The following is a 17,937-nucleotide window of genomic DNA, read 5'->3' on the forward strand; positions in this document are numbered from 1 at the left end:
GTTCCCAGTTTTCGAGTTTGAATGCATTGCTCTTTCTATATAAAGCCAAGAAATATATGAAAAATCGACCATGTTGTTTCTTATAAATTGGTGGTTGCTTTCTTTACTTCTAAGTATTATTTCAATATTGCTAGCTAGAACATTTCTTGATTGCATGCAGATTTGAAAATTGCTAGGTTATGCTCTCTCAAATAATGATTGCCTATAAATATATGAGTAAAGGCATAAAATGCAGCCTTTAACTTTCTCACCCAGTCTACTATGAAATATCATTACAGGATTAAAAAAAAAACATAAAACCAGGCCTGTGTGGAAGGCACAGGACAGTCACAGCCAAAGCTAGAAGAGCATCCTTTCAGAGCCGTTTCTAAACACTCATTGGGTAACTACTGCAAGCATATTTGCTGGGTACCCATTGTGGCACTAATAATAATAATTTCTGGGTAGTAGGCTGGCAATCGCTACACTTTCCTTTGTCATTCTTCTGAGAAGCATGGTATCAGTTAAACACTTGCAAGGTATTTTGTGCCAATTGTTCACGCAGTGGCTGACGATGATGAGGAATTATGCTTGAAGTGGGTATGCGCCACAGTTAATAGGTGATCAAGAACGAACTTTTGTAATGAGCTAGAGCATTGTATGCTCTACTCGTTACGCTATACGCATTGTGCAACACCTATTTGTTTTTTTGCTGTTCTAAAACACTTTATTGCTCATATTAACACTATTCCTTTCCCAACATCAAGCCTGCCTACCGCAAGTTTGTGAACAAGTCCTAAGCGTCGGCGTGGCTCATTGGTAGAATACTGGGCTGGCACGCAGCGTACCCGGGTTCAAGCCGCCCTGTGTCCTTGGTACTAGGTTTTTAAAGACGATAGTCTTTCTTGGGGACCTTCGACGGAAAAATTTTGGTCTGTCTGTCTTTCTGTACATTTGTCTTTCCACCTTAACGATACCTCAAACAGCATCGAACGGCCAACCCCATCCGCAGCACCCACCAATATTGCTCAAGGTTTTTTTTTTTTCTTATTTCGTGCGACAGTGGTTGAGGACACCAGCGGCAGCGGACAACTATAGCGCCACGCGTGACCCGAGTTGGAATCACATAACAGCTTTCGCTGTAAAAAACGGCAGGAAGCTTGCCATGAAAAAAAAAAAAAATTCATAAATAGAGTTTTTTTTCACTAGAGCCAAACACCCAACCTCTCTTTAAGGTTTTTTTTCATCATTGCAAGATAGTATTTCTGAGTACTCTGTTGTCCTATGCATTAGTTGCACCTTTGTATAAGAGGCACTTCTAGATTTTCTGACATTTGTGGGGAGAAATTGCTAAATTTGATGCCCCAATCTTGAAATCTCTTTGTATTATAAAACACAGCTACGTACTGCTTTTAAATACAGTTCAGGAATTTTGTGACGGCGTAGTTTGTGAGCAAAAAATCATTTTTTGTGATTGAAAAATCGAGAAGGGTGCAAGTAAAATAAAATAATTTTCCACGTCTGAGTGAGGGTCAAACACAGGCTGTCTTTGTGTCAAGCAGGTGTACTATTACAGAGCCGTGGTATTTGTAGAAGTTGCTTTTGAAGAAAACAATATATAAATGTCATGCAGTGGGAGAAGTTTCCTTAACACATATCATAATGCATGGCAGAAGCATAGAATCGTAGGCATCAAGCGTGGTAATTGAGCAATGAGCGGGTGTTTTAAAAGCTCACCCAATACAAAGCGCTCAGACATATTTTAATTGTCATCAGCAGTGAAACCATCAACAAAATGAACAGCTGTGTAGGTTTACGTGTTGTGCTACGGATACATCATGAGCCCTTCGCCGATTCACAAAAGGAAAATTTGGCAGATCCCACGTACATTGGGAGTCAATGTTATACAAGCATGTTGATAGAAAGTGTCTGGTTGTAATTTTTTTATTGAGTGAAATGTTGGGAAGTGAAACTAAAGATACACCCGAACCTCAATGTAACGAATGTGGGTATAATAAAATATCAGTTCTAACAAAGTAAATGAGTTATAGTCTTCAATAGATGCAGTGTTAAAAATAACCTTTATAGCAAATTTTTGGATATAACAAACTTATTTCTTGTGTGATGCAACTTTGTTATAATGAGGTTGGAATGTACGTACAAATGCAAGCACAGAGATACTACAAAGAGCTGTATATGTTTCATACAGCCAGTTGTTTACAGATGTGTAACAATGCCAACCACATGGATATTATCAACACCAGAGCAGTAAACTGAGATGAAGCATCGTTGCTAGGGAGGTTGGTTGCCCTGGACACCGCTATAAATCAAATTAATCTGACGTGACAGCTGTATCATAGGAGTATGTAATGTTTATAAAACTGAATAGCCAGCTCTGCAACTACATTTCGTGAACACCAGGGCATATTTGAAAAGTAGTTCTGAATCCTGGTGGGTTTCTATCGTAGAATACCTGATTGCCAGGCAGAATTCCGGGGCTCGATTCCTGCTGGGGACGTGACATTTATTCTTTGCATTGGTTGGGTCCACCCTGTCAATGTCAGCTTTTCCTTAACGTTCACGCATTAAAATTATCCATGTCTGTTCTTGCCGTTCCTGGGTAGATGTAAACTGTCAATAATCTTTGGCACATACCCATATACCTGTGACACATACCTGCCTACGGGTATGGGCCACTTGTCTGGCTGAAAGGGTTTGATGGAATTGTGACATTATTCACAATCCCATCAAACCGTTTCACGGGATGTCACGGGATTGTGACATTATTCATGGCATGAGCAGTGACTCATGCCATAAATTACTGACTTAAAGGAGCCTAACAAAGAAACGTACGAGGAACTGGAGGCGACAGTCAAAAATAACATTTTCCGTGAAATACTAGGTATAACCGTGAACGGTATTGAGAGGTGTCACAGGCTTGGACGAAGAACCTCTGAGAAACCTCGACCTGTTATCGTAAAGTTCGTCAACTACCGTGTAAAAATGGCGGTACTAAAAGCGTCTCCTCAACTAAAGGACACCAATTTTTCACTCTCCGATGACTTTTCGAAAAGAATTCGGGAAATCCGCAAGCAGTTATGGAGGAGTGCAGCTCAAGAAAAAGAGCAAGGCGCTAAGGTCAAACTATTCTTCGACAAGTTAAGCGTAGACGGTGTGCTTTTTGGTTGGAACGAGAAAAAGACGACACGGTTTAGGCTGAATAAGAAAACAGCATGACAACATAGCACTAAAAATCAGTCATTAAAAATATCATTCATCAACCGCAGAAGTAAAAATATTAAACATCAACTGCATAAGTGTAATCAATAAAGTTACCGAACTCAAAAGTATATTACTAGTACACGATGCCGACATCGCAGTTCTCACTGAGACTTGGCTACATTAATCAATATAAGACAGCGAATTTGTTCCTGCCGGATATACTATAATTCGAAAAGACCGAGGCAGCAAAGGAGGAGGTGTTTGCATTCTTTTTAAAAAACATTTGCGTATAGTGAGAATGTCTGACTTGACACGTTGAGTGCATATTCTGCAAAGCGTACCACGGTAAGGTTAAATATGTAATAGCAGTCATGTATAGACCCCCTAACTCGTCTATTGACATGTTGGAATCGTTAAAGGAGTATCTACATTCGAATATAAAACCTGGTGACAAAGATGTTCTGGCTGTAGATTTCAACTTGCCGAATATAGACTGGCCGAATTTTTCGCTCAATAATCACAATGATCACTTGGGAGAAGCAATGCTACACATTGCGTTCACTTTTGACCTATTCCAAATTGTAACAGACTTCACTAGAATCCAAGAAAATTGCAAATCAGTACTAGATCTCTTTCTAGTAAGTGAATCCATTAGTGCCAAAACTTACTGCGAAGTAGTTCCGGGAACTTCAGACCACAAGGCCGTGTTGTTTACCCTAGCTAATACTTATATAAACAGTAATTGTAAAATTTTGTCATTTCCGAATTTCTCTCTTGCTGACGATGTGTCAATAATTGACCTGCTTTCCTTTAATTTTGATGATTTCTGCAATAGCACTTGTGATGTACACCACCTTTGGGACAGATTTAAACAGATTGTGAATGAAAGTATCGAGTGTTTTGTACCCAAGAATACAAAAAAATGTAAGGGTAAGAACACATGGATTTCGAGGGAGACATTGTAATATAAAAGGCGACTGAAGCGCTTAAAGAAAAGGTTAACAAACGAACATCATTTATAATGCAAGAACTATCGAAACTTTCTTTACAAATTAAAGACCAAGTAGCTGCGTATAAAAAGCGTTATTACGGTGAATCATTACCAAGCTTTATAACCACGTCTCCCGAGAAATTTTGGCGTTTGATTTCTCCCCACTCCACTGAATGTGATACATTTGAAGTTGATGGCTGCCTAACTCACGATAGTGCGAAAATTTCCCATGCCTTTAACAACCATTTTAAATCGGTGTTCACCCAAGATAATGGTATATCACCTGTGTTTCATGCATCCCTACCACCGATGTCTGATGTCATTGTTTCTGAAAGTGGTATATTTAATCTTCTGCTAAGGCTTGATGCCAAAAAATCACCAGGGCCTGATGATATTCCTATAACTTCTTGAAAAAGTACGCTGAGTGGGTGTCAAAATATCTTTGTCATTTTTTGCAAGTCTTTACAAAATGGAGAAATAGCAAGAGACTGGGGAAACGTTAAAATTAAACCAGTTCACAAGACCGGAAATAAGAACTTCGTTAAAAACTATTGTTCAATTTCATTACCATGTACGGTATGCAAGATTCTGGAACATATCGTTTACAATCACGTCTGCGAATTTCTAGACAACCATAACGTTCTTACCAAATTCTAGCATGGTTTTAGGAAAGGTTATTCGACAAACACTCAGTTAGTTGAAACAATACATGACTTTGCCAAATCAATAAATAGTAGAACACAGACTGACGTTATTTTTATGGACTTTTCGAAAGTCTTTGATAAAGTATCCCACACTAAACTGATATATAAGATAGGTAGAATAATCAATATTTCCCTAGTAGTTAACTGGATTTCTGCATATCTCACAAAACGCGAACAATTTGTTGTTTTTGCTGATTCCTGCTCACATAGACAGCTTGTTGACTCTGGCGTTCCGCAGGTCTCAGTGCTCAGACCACTGCTTTTTCTCCTGTTTATTAATGATATTGTTGATGGCATCCCTGTTAAAAATCAAACTCTACGCTGATGACTGTGTACTTTATAACGAAATATGCTGTCCTGCAGACCAACACGTGTTAAATGATGCTCTACAAAAAGTAAATAAAGTTCATTGACTGACTGACTGACTGTCTACAAAAAGTGTCCTCCTGGTGTGATAAATGGCAAATGGCTATTAACTTTGAAAAAACAGTGTTTATGCAAATAACCAATGAGAGGAATCCTTTAAAATACGAGTACTTTACTACCCATACTAAACTTTCCCAAGTCCTACATTACAAGTATCTTGGCTTATGGATCACAGATGACTTGAATTGGACGAAACACATTAATGCAATAACTAACACTGCAATGCGTAAACTGTTCTTCCTCGGAAGATGCCTAGATGCGGTAGCTCTGCCATCGTTTGATTCCGCTACTGTCGCCGAGGGATTAATCGAAATGTTTTCTCTCATTGGGTTTCCTAACGAGATACTATGCGATCAGGCCTGATGTTTTACATCCAAGCTAATGAGAGAAGTGAACGATTTGTTAGCCATTAAGCATCTTAGATCAACGCCTTACCATCCTGCGTGTAATGTTTTGGTGGAGCGATTCAGTGGTACGTTGAAGCAAATGCTGCGGAAATTGAGTCAAGAAGAACCCAAGTCATGGGATCGATTGTTTGCACCTCTGCTCTTTGCATACAGCAAAGTACCGCAGACCAGTATGAGCTCCTTATCATTCGAGTTGTTATATGGCAGACATGTTCGAGGACTGCTAAGCATATTCAAAGAGTTATGTACAGGAGAACATATATGTGAAGAAGTAAAGAACACGAATGCATATGTCTTAGACCTTTGAGATCGTTTAGAAAAGACCCTATTTTTGGAACAAGAGAACTTGTCACGTGCCAAAGAGACCCAGAAGAAGTAAAATGACTGAGGAAGTAAAACCCGTTGACTGAACATAGGTGATCGAGCCTTCATACTGCTTCCAAGTACAGAGAACAAGCTACTGATGCAGTGGAAGGGACCCTCTTTGGTCACAGGAAAGAATGGAAACTTTGATTACTGGTTGGACATGGGCCAAAATACTAAGCTCTTCCATATCAATATGTTTAGACGTTATGAAGAGCATCAACCTGAAAGCGCATCACGGTCGGCAACTTTATTGTAGTGGAGGAGGAAGAGACCGATACGCCAATACCTACCTTCAAGGCTACTGCGAGCTCTGGTATAGAAGCGGTTAAGCTTGGCCGAGACCTCCAAGAAAGCCAGCGTAATGAACTTCACGAGATCTTGGCAATTCGCGAAAATGTCTTTTTCGAAATACCGGGAAAAACAAATTTTTTGGACTGCCGTCTTTAATTGACCACCTCTGAGCCCATCCACACTCAACAATATCTACTGCACTTTTCCATGAAAGAAGTCATTGAGAAAGAGGTGCAAGAAATGCTCAAGCTTGGAGTGATTGAACGGTCCAACTCTCCATATAATTCACTGTTGGTGCTGGGTAAGAAACCAGATAAAAGCAATAACGCTTGCATCGATTTCCGTCGGATTAACGATTTCTTAATTTTTGACTTGGAACCAATCCCAAAGACAGATGTCATGTTTGGGGAGATGAGATTGGAACTAGAAAGTTCTTTTCAAAGTTCGATCTCACTAAAGGGTACTGGCAAGTGCCTCTAGACAAAAGTTTCAAACAAAAAAACGGCATTTTCCACTCAATCAGGACTGTATCATTTCTTGTACATGCCGTTCGGGATCAAAATAGCGTCTGCTGTTTTTACTCGATTGATGAGACACCTTCTACAGGGCTTGCCAAATGTCGTTCACTACATTGATGACTTTCTCATCGCTACGACGACATGGCAAAAAATTACGGAAATCCTGCAGCATCTGTTGAGGAGGATTCGTGAGGCTGGACTGATGATCAAGCCCCAGAAGTGTGATGTTGACATGACGTCTATAGTTTTCCATGGTCATAGACTTGGAGGTGAAATAATTCAACCGGTGGAAGAGACAATTTCGAAGATAGCAAAAGCTCCATGACCTGAGACTAAGAAACAACTTAGCTCTTTCCTTGGTCTGACAGGGTATTACCATGATTTGATACCTCATTATGCAGAGAAGGCTCAGCCCCTAACCGAAATGACCAAGAAAAGAGAAAGCAACAAGGTTAGCTGGAACAGTGAGAGGAAAGCTGCCTTCGGAGTCCTCAAGAAGGCGCTCACCCAAGTATCTATCGTCAAGGCTCCGGATGTCAAAAGACCCTTCATACTACGCAGTGATGCTTCCAACACATGCATAGGCACAGTCCTTATACAAGACCATGACTCGGTGTTACACCCAGTCTCATACGCTAGCCGAGAGTTATTACCTCGAGAACAGAAGTACTCGGATATAGAGCGCGAGTGTTTAGCTCCTTTGTGGGCTATAGAAAAATTTTGTATATATTTATACGGAATACCCTTTATAGTTCAGACTGATCATCAACTCTTGAAATATTTTTTGCGGGCAAAACATCTCAACAGCAGAGTCTTGAGATGGAGTTTGACCCTGCAGGAATATGAATTTCATGTAGAGCACATCAAGGGGTCTGAAAATGTCGGGGCGGATTACATGAGCTGAATTCAGCGACTATACACTGGTGCAATTATTTCACCACAGTGAGATTACATCTCAGTGCAGTAAACTGCCGACATAATCCAACTGGACAATTTTGGTTTTTAGCTTACTGTTTTTTTTTTTTTAGTGACTTCATTCAAGAACCGAGCAGCAGTTTTCCGTGCAGAAAAACTTTCTCGAAAAGGGGCCTATTGTGGTGTAGTATAGTGACTCAGTGGTGTCTGTGAAGTGGGGTGGCACCGTGATGTTGTGTACAACGTGCTTGGCGGCAATGGCAGTGATGCTTCTCGATTGAGCAGTGGAGGGACGACGATGAGGTCGTCGCGAAACGTTACGTGTGATACTGCGGTCCACCAAAAAGAAGAGAAAGTTTGCGCGAAATGTTGCATGGCCAAGGCCCCGATGAACACGAATCAGAGGAAGACACGAGGGAGAAAAAGAGGAGGACAGTTGAAGACGAGTTGAGGGCAGAACGAGATCGAGCAGGCTGGAGTAAAGATCTTGGGTGTCGTGCGTCTGCGGTGTCGGGTTCCGGGCCCGAACCCGTGAAGTCAGGCAAGGCCTTCGGTCCTGAACCGGCCGTGGAGGGCAGAACCTTCTGGGTGGTAGTCACCTCCTCGAAATGAGCTATTGTCAGTAAGCAGCCGCAGTTCTTGCGAGAGTAAGGACTGCCTCATCTTCCGTCAAGCGTCGATGCGCTGGTCAGCGTGTGACTCCAGCTGCTGAGGCATCGCCGGCGTCCGCCGCCTCAACTCACTAAGCCATCGCCACCATCAACGCCACCGGTGACTGTTGATTTTCACAAACATTATAGCTGGACAACTTATAGGACATTTTTTAGTTTGTCAGTTTAGACTCGGTGTGTGTACGTTGCAACTTTTTTTCTCTTTTTATCTCAACCGTGAACCTACATCACATTCGCTTGAACAGTGCAGTAGCTGGTGCATGCTATCTTCTGGCATTATGAGACTGCTCATAAACTTTTTGTTCTACTAACCTCTGCTTCGCGTTTAGATAACTGACAGCATGAAAACCTCTTTGGCAAATGAATTGATCATTACCCCTTTAGCCAGCTTTTTTTTTTAACTCAGTTACTTAATATCGGATCCAAAAGATTCAATTTATTAGTTTCACTTACGCACTTAACAATGGATGTGATACCAACCAATTGTATTGTTATACCAAATAATAAGGCTTGACGTCATCCGTGAGAAGCACTAGCGGCCGGGTTGCTATTTTCAAGGTCCGCGCACTCGCTGCACTTGCGAAAACTTGCTGCACACGCGATATTCGATATCCCTGACTTGGGTGACTAGAGACCCCCGGAACATGTCTTGCATACCCATGTACGTAGAGATGAAATCAGACTTGTCTAGAGCGCTGAACCGGCCGCTCCAGCTGGCGTTTTCTTCGAAAATATGTAAATAAAGATGCTGTAAAGATAATAAACATGGTCTTACTGCGTGTTAGGCCCTTGTGCTATAATGTAAGCATCAACGAAAGTTTGTAGCGATAGAAGCCGCGGCCAACAACAGTGTCGACAGGCACGCGCTCTGCTGCTCTAGATAAGTGCGATTCTATCTATACAGCACGACTGGCACGTACGAATGGACCTCTGAAATGGCGCGATGATGGTGTGGCCACCTTGCGATCAAGGCTCAGTGTATAACATTATGCCCCCTTTAGAAAGCGAAGCACTTTTCACACAGTCTGTCTGTATTGAGAGTACAAGGTAGAAGGTTATACCAGCCGAAAACAATGCGCGCACCAGCGATCAAGTTCATAACAACATAACAATGCCCCCCCCCCCCCCACGATTCTAGCTCCCTTCTGCTCCTTGGACATGAGCAGCATGTCCTCTCTGCTTGAGTAACAATTGATGAGAGGCCTGGCATGCGGGCTGAATGAATGAATGAATGTGTATTTCATAATTCATTTACAGATAACAAACACTTGTCAGACGTATAGCCGAAAAAGGTCCGAAAAAAGAATACTTATAGGGATAATACCTATAGGGATATAGGAATAGAGAATACAGCAGGGGAAATAAAATTTTAAAAAATATGGCAATATTTCAATTACACAAAAAAGTCAAGATTATTTCATCAAATTAATAGTAAATAATCATATCAACCAACAAGCATCACACAATACAGTACCTAAGAACAAACTACAGTCGAAACCCGCAATAACGAAATCGCCGGGGAAACCGAAAAATTTCGTTTTCACGAGAATTTCGTTGCCGCAAGTATGAGACATAAAAGCAGTGATACGGCCAGCAGAACGAAAATTTATTACCAGAAGTCGGTCAACTTACTTTGCCGACCCTTGCCATGCAACAACTTCAAAGCTCTCCCTTCGCACTGGAAAAAGTGGTCCATTGCTATGTCGTCATCATGTGCGCCGAAGAAGGAGTGAAGGGTGTCCAGCGCATCCAAAACAACCCGCGGGTTGTTTTGGATGCGCTAGCGCGTCGCTTCTGCCCGCAGTCTTGCTGTCAGCGGAGTTAGGGCTAAAGCCAACTCCGATGACGGGCCGCGCTCGTAGACCGCGCGCTCGCTCGTAGTAATCTTATCGTCCATCCGGTGCGGCCAGTCGTAGTAATCTGACCGTGCCGCCGCTTACAGCTTCGTTGCTTGCGACGAAGCACATCGCTACGAGTGCGATAGCGCGTCGTTCCTGCCTGCAGTCTCGCTGTCGGTGGAGGGAGGGCTAAACACGACTCCGATGACGTGACGCGCTCGTAGTAACCTTATCACGCATCCACCTACTGCTCTTAACTAAAGCATAATTATATCTTAAGTGATCATCGAGCCGTGAACACGTCACGAAGTAGCATTTTTCGAGAGCTATGTCCTCGCGACGCACAAGCAGCAGACGACGATCTCCCGGAGCGAGCACCGGACCAATGGCGAGGCGAGCTGAGGCAACATGGCGGCCACAGCCAATCAAGGGCCTAGAAACGACCTTCAAACATTTGCTTTTTGTGCACTTGTTAAAGGGAGGAGCCAGCTGAGGTGGGAAAGTTAAACACGGAGAAATGCTCTTTCCAATAAGCCCAAAAAGCCGGCTCCCGGCCCCGCCATTGCAAAGCCATAATTTTGTGAAAATGGCTCTTTTCTCGCGATTTCCAGAAAAAGTACCTAGGTGGGTGAAATGAATTTTTCGAAGAACTTCTGCACGGTTTTCAGTGTAGATATTTTATAATCGGATAGAAAAAGGGTTCCAGAAATTAAAAACTTGATTTTCAAAAAATATATTTTTTTGCCATTTTTCGCGATCCCAAAGCCGCGTCCTCCCTTAAGTAAACAAAAATGGCGGTACCCACGCTACCGCGGCAAAAGCAGACGTTTATCAATTTTGAGTGCGCATAACACACATACAAGCATATTTTCGACAGTTGACCTTTGGCAGGAGGGTAAAATAAGGCCCGCACCATGGTAGAAAATTTGTTAATGCGGGATTGCTGTCCGAAAACACTTGGTTGCCGCAAGATACGTAATACATTGGCTTCTATGAACGTTCGCCGGGGATTCGGAAATATTTCGTTGCCGCGGGAATTTCATACTCGTGGTGTTTCGTTATTGCGGGTTTCGACTGTATACGGGCTTTGTACAAATACAAAAAAAATATTATGCCAACGATCAAGAATCTATGCAATACAAGAATCTAATATATTTGAGTTAGTAGGCAAAAACTGACTGTAGGTGAACTGAAAAAAACGTACTTTATGAGAACGACAGAAATATGATATTTACCTAATTACACAATACTATTGCATGTCAGTAATTGCACAGAAATGGCAGTAACCATATGTGTATATAATTCACAACCTTGTACAATACTAACAGAGCTTCTATTATTTACTCTGTTTGTAACACAGAAAGAAAATATTGTTTCAGGGCTTTGGGCAACATTGCAGAATTAATCGCTATCGTTGGGAGTGTGTTCTAGGTCTTTATTTCTGTGAACTGTAGGATAGGTTCTCCGTATTCATTGTTATATGGCACGAGATTGAACTGACTGGCAATTACACTTCATGTTATCGCATCCGCCCTATGTCAAAAGAGATAGGTCGGTTTCTGATATCTACTGTAGCTGCGTTTTTCACCCCTGCCCGCACGCGTTTACCTGCGTGTGAAACACACGATACGTCGTGGGATGGTATCGCTTGGTACATTACACAAAACTTGATGACAAGTGGCATAAGCAGGAAAGGGGGCACACCGGGAATATGACCCCCCCACCTCTGAAAATTTTTTTGCCATGGCATATATAGTGCACAATGACCTTTTGCCTGCCCCCCCCCCTTCATATCAAGAAGCGCCCCCTCCCCCAAACGTTCAAATTTCTGGCTGTACCCCTGGTGATGGCAAAAACCAGTTGAGAATGACGATATAATTGCTATACTATTAAAAACAAAGTGTCTCTTGCCTTTAAGTCGTTTTAGGCGTATGCGTAAGGTACCCTGTGAAGTTTTTTTTAATGCACTGCTTTCTAGAGGACACAGTAGCGGGTTTTTGTAGTAAAGACAAAATGCCCTAGCCACACAAAATATCGCTGCAAAAGAGAAATGAAGTTTGTTAAATTGTGTAGTTTCAGCAGATAGACGAGTGCCAGAGGAGGTTGGCTTTCTGAGAGTTGCTGAATGACGTCATGTTACGCCCAGCAGTATAATTGGTCATAAAGAAAAAGAACCTCTCTTTATTCTTGAAGTTATTTTAGGGAAATGCAGTTGGGACGGTGCGAGTCTCTGGAATTGTACGCCACAGCATTATTTGTTTATCATATCTGCTGATAACCACATAGGCATATGTATATTGTTATTTCATGAAGTACAATTTTATTCAACCAGTATTCTGTCTATCTGCTATGAAAATAATTGCTGAACAAGTTTTTTCAGAATGCTCAACAGCATGACGCGATTATTCTCTCATCATCAACTGAAATAGAAAGTGCTTCCAAGATGATTGGCTCCATGAAATTTGCAATGAATCTAAATATTTCTAGCTCTTCACAAGAGCCTCAGAATAATTTTTGATATTCTTGAATGTAAATGACACTTGCTTATCCTCCAAGATTTGAAGTTAACTGCTCCAAATTACTCAAAAGTGGAAAATTATGCTACTTGAAAGTGCTCTAAATGGAAAACTTCGCTGCGCCAAAGTGCTCTCAAAGGAAAATTTTGCTGCCCCAAAAATTGCTCCAAATCGAAAGACCTCGGTAGCATTCTGGTTGTGAATTTTTTTTTTTGCCCTCTGCAGCACCGCAGGTACAGTCCCAAGTTGTCTACTGTCTTCACGCCCTTCATGTCTTTGTGCTTCTGTTTCTGTCGGTGTGCTTCTGTCTCTGTCGGCTGACTGGTATGCATGTTTAGAAAAGTGCTTCTTTAAGTTATGATCTGTAATAATGCTGGTGCGATGCTTTTGTTCACTGCAATCTCACCTCGTACTTCCCCCCCCCCACCCACTTTTGCAATACTGTCCCCCCTGTCTAAACACATGAGCGCCTTCACTTGAATTTCTGTCAGCGAAAGTCTGTAAATCAGTGCATCACAGTCGTACACTGTGTAGACTCCCCATCCATACAGACAAAGAGAGCGAATAAACTTTTGAATACGTTGGTTCCAGAAGCCACCTGAAGCAGTAAAGCTCACATAACCATGGCCATAGCGGCGCCTCCCCGATTTCCGAATAAAACTCATAAGCCAAACTAAACCCGCGTTCGCTCTGTTCTAGGGGACAAGGGAGGCTCGGTTGGCGGTACCGCTGCCGCCGCCGCGCGTGTTGGCGGCTAGAGAAGCACTACCATAATGCACTACCGCATAGGCTCCTGCGTCCAGCGGTTCACGCTTAAGCAGCTCGTGTTTGTGAAGCGCAACAAATAGTTGGGTAGGCAGTAATTGTCTTATCTCACTTTTTTTCAGAACCAACCATTCAATGAGCTGTCCAGTCACAATTCGTGTTTTAAAACTAAACGGCAAATCTCTCATTTAGTTGTTAACATTTCTATGCAAAGTTTCGATGAATGAAACCAAAATAAAGTTCTTTTTTCACCTTGTAGTGCTTGAGACTTTTATTGGAACATTTAAAAATCTCGAGGATGGTTAAGCACTTATTTATGACATCAACCTAGTGACCAAAGAACACTAGTGACCGATGCCGAACATGTTCGGAAGATGAGGCGTTCAGGAAATCAAGCACAGGAGTTCAGACATTCCTAAATTTCCGAGCTGAGAGCTGGTCACCCCGCAGTGCCCGTGCTCTGGGATGGGATAATTTTATTATTATCGTTATCTTTTTTTTTGCGTAACTTTCCTTGGTTCCTACATTTGCATCGCAGAGCAAAGTGGACATTAGGGAGTATTTTTCGACATCCTAATGGCTACTACTGTAATATGATACTCACATTAGACATATAGGCTTAATACATGCTCTATCGAAGTCGAAGGCCACAACGCTTTCCCTAGGTTCACCTTTAGTTAGCCAAAGCCAAGGGTAGGCGTGATGTAAAAGTGTCAACACTCTGCCAATTTGCAAAAAAGAAACCATGGCATAAATCGGTGTACAAACAAACATGTTATCCCAACAGATACTGAAGGGAGAAACAAATTATCCTTGCACATTGGTTCTGATTGATATTTCACACGAAAAGGGCAAATACTTTATGCATGGCCTGGTCTTTATCCCACGAGCAGTTTAGTACCTGACAAACGTTAAATATCACATGCTTTGGCCGCAAATAACACACACACACAAAGTAAAGAAACCCTCAACGACAAGCACAAGCGGCACTTCCAACTAAAGTAGACCGGGCGCGAATCCAGCCTTTTGAAGTCTAATGCCACTTGAAGCGAGTTCCCTCTTTGGTCATGTTGCCCCTTTCAGGGGCCACAATGCTCGGCAGTGCAAAATTCTGCATTCAGAATTGTGGAGACAAGTACGCTTACTTCACGACTGGCTACGCATTACGCACCTGAAGAATGATGTTTCATGGGTAGCGGAAGGGAAGTTAAGAACCTGTAGACGCATCATCCACATGTGACGAAATACTGGTGGAAGGAGATCATAGGACAATGCTGTAAAATTAGCAAGGACAGTAAATCAACAGCGAAGTCGTCAAATGTGGTGATGTTAGGAAACATGAGCCTACCGGAGGACACGGAGACGCTTCTTTCTAAAGGACCAAAGTATTGCATTGATGTTAGTATTCCTGTGCATGAACTAGCCGCACTTAACAGATATGTGGCTAACAAAGCATCAGCAGAAGATAAAGAAAGGTGTCTGTTAGATGGCGTAGATAGCCTGGAAAAATGTGTTTCAGGTACCAGGCAGAGCCATAAAGCTGAGGTTATGCGAAAGACAGTAGCGTTGTGTAGGGAAAAGAACATTGTCATTTTGGAAGCTGACAAAGAAGGGTGTTTTGTAGTTCTTCCAAAAGAAATGTCTAATTTGAAGGCAGCAGAAGCTGTAGGAAAGAATTTTGTTCAGATTAAGAAATGTGAATCGAAGGTTGAGTAAGGTTACCCAGTTATGTAAATACCTCAAGTTGGAAAACTTGGCAACAAATATTATAAATATGAAAGCTACAGCATTAAACGTATTTTTTAGCACAAAAACACACAAAATTGATGTACCCTCCAGAAGTACAGTGAGCGAACAGGACACATGGCAGCTTTTACTTAGTAAGCACCTACAAAAGGTGCTAAAGTGCGTTAAGATGAAGGACTGCTTCTTCACTAGCAGTTTGAAAGACATAGTGCAGTTCTTGAGAGATAATGAGCATTCGCTTAGCAATGCCTTCTCAGTAGATGTGTAAGACCTTTTTTACTCAATTCCACATGATAAACTCTTCTTTGCGGTGAGATTCTGCATAGAAGAAAGTGCGTCATACCCTTTCAAAATGCGGCTGGTGTAACGGTAGATAAATTTTTAGCTCTGTTAGAAGCCTACCTAAGCAGAACTTTTATTTCTTTCGACAAGCAGCTTTTTCTGCAGAAATGTGGCATTTGCATTGGATCCTGCATTGCGCCGCCGCTGTGCAATATATTCTTTATGTAGTGTTGACCGGTTGCGCGATGAAGCTTTTAATCTGGATAGCACCTTTAACTTTGCCAAGGTTTTTAGGTATATGAATGGCTTTTTAATTCTTTTTGACAGACAAGGTTCTTTGACGCGCTGCGATGATATTTTCAATATTTTTAGGATTCACGGATTCACGGAAAAGGACTTGTTTTCACACAAGAACTGCCGCAAGGAAACACCCTGTAATTTTTAGATCTCCGTTCAACTTTCCACAGCGGGCAAACGTGCTGGCAATATTTTCCTCGCGCCAAGAAAGGGGTAATGCCGTATGACTTTTGCCAATCAAAAATAGTCAAGCGTGGTATTGCTACGCTCTGCCTAGGATCTACTCTCGAAAAATTGTGCACGCACATGATGCAGACATCATTCGAGAACAAGATCCAGTGACTTGAAGCTGCGAAGTTCCCTGACTCGTTATTGACACCTGCCTCTGAAGCGTTTTTGTGGAAAAGAAAAAGTGAAGGTAGTAGAGCTGCCACGGGGGAACAAGGACCTGAAACCATAAGACTCGCAGGGATTCCTTATGTTCATAAGGTCTCCCACAACCTGAAAAAGGTAGCAGGCCGGTATGGGGTACCTGTCGCCTTTTCCGCGCCCGTAAAACTGGCTCAGCTGTGCCCGAGAACTGCTGGGGGAGTGGAAGTGAGCCGTCAGGGATGCGGCAAGAAACATGGCACGATGTACAGGAAATGTGCAAAGGGCGTTGTTTATGAGATTCCCTTTTCTTGTGGCAACTCGTACATCGGGACTACCGGGCGCTGTATTAATGAACGGGTTAGGGATCATGAATTAAATTTAATGAAAGAGGGCTTGGCGCATTTGCCTATGCATTGTAAAGCCTGTGGGTATGTACCACGTTTTAACGAGTTTAAGATTCTAGGTAGAAGTAGGCATAAAGCTGGGCATGAGTTGATAGAAGCCTATTGCATAAAAAAAAAAAAAAGCTGAAAGGTGCATCAGCGAACCGTCTATGACGTTGTAGTTATTGGAGAAGAGATTGTTTGATAGCTGGATAGTGTAAGGCTGTGTGAAGACTGTAAGTAGGGCTCTGTGAAGGCTGCGCATGTCTGTATGTTGTTACTCAAATCTGGATTTGTGCCCAGTCTACTTTAGTTGAAAGTGCCGCTTGTGCTTGTCGTTGAGTGTTTCTTTACTTTGTGTGTTTGTTATTTGCGGCCAGAGCATGTCATTAAGCAAGTACTAACTAGGCCGACAATCAGTATTGTTAAAACGTTAAATAACCATTGCGACAAGAAATACATTTCATACCTGCACACAGGCAAACACAAACCTCACTCGATCTATGCTTGCGAGGCACGCTTGACAAGTGAAAGTGCCGACAAGCAGTGAGGCCCTGTGTTCCGTATTGGATGCAAAGGCACAAGGTGCCCGAGTGGTGGTGCACTGGACCATTTAATACCAACAGATCTAAAATGTTGTGTTTCCTATTTACCAAATTTTAGTTTTCTTCATGTTCATTATCGTTCGAGACGGGGGACTAAACTGCTTAGTCTTCTTGAACACTACGTTGATATACTATGTCATTGATACTGATCCACTATGTAATCAGTTTAACGTTAACAAATTTAAGCTCAAACAATTAAAATATTACCATTAGTTCAAACATGCTGACCATGCAAATACTATATTGCCATGGACATGGAATGAGATTGAGCTATGCCAATGCGAGTATGTGCAATTCTGTGACAAAGAAGACTGGTTGTTGTGCTCGTGGTCTAATGTTCGGTTTGGCTTGACGTCCAGTGCTGCTGCTCTTGTGGACAGACTTTGTGGTCTATCCGTAATCACGTGACACTTTCTGGTGGAGGTGCTGGGTAGTGTTGGATGCACTGCAATCAGCAGCAAGATCCTGACACTAGTCGAAGAACCAGCTGACCTATGGCGTAGCCGGTGACAACTAGGCCTACCACCTGAATTTGGGCCGCTTCCACAACTCGACAGAACTATGGCTAGTGCGGGAATGCAAACCCAAGAGACATCGATGCTGCCTCCTTCATGGTTCTTCAATGCCCCTTAACCCCGAAGCC

At 42.3% G+C, this 17,937-nt stretch overlaps 1 protein-coding gene across 12 annotated transcripts in view; it reads left to right on the forward strand.

Annotated features, from left to right (window-relative positions):
- LOC119162985 (tRNA (34-2'-O)-methyltransferase regulator WDR6) overlaps positions 1-17,937 on the forward strand; it is a 996,048-nt gene that overhangs the window by 131,885 nt on the left and 846,226 nt on the right. The gene's annotated exons all lie outside the window — the stretch shown is intronic.

Source organism: Rhipicephalus microplus, unplaced genomic scaffold, assembly GCF_043290135.1.
Source record: "Rhipicephalus microplus isolate Deutch F79 unplaced genomic scaffold, USDA_Rmic scaffold_34, whole genome shotgun sequence".
NCBI lineage: Eukaryota > Metazoa > Arthropoda > Arachnida > Ixodida > Ixodidae > Rhipicephalus > Rhipicephalus microplus.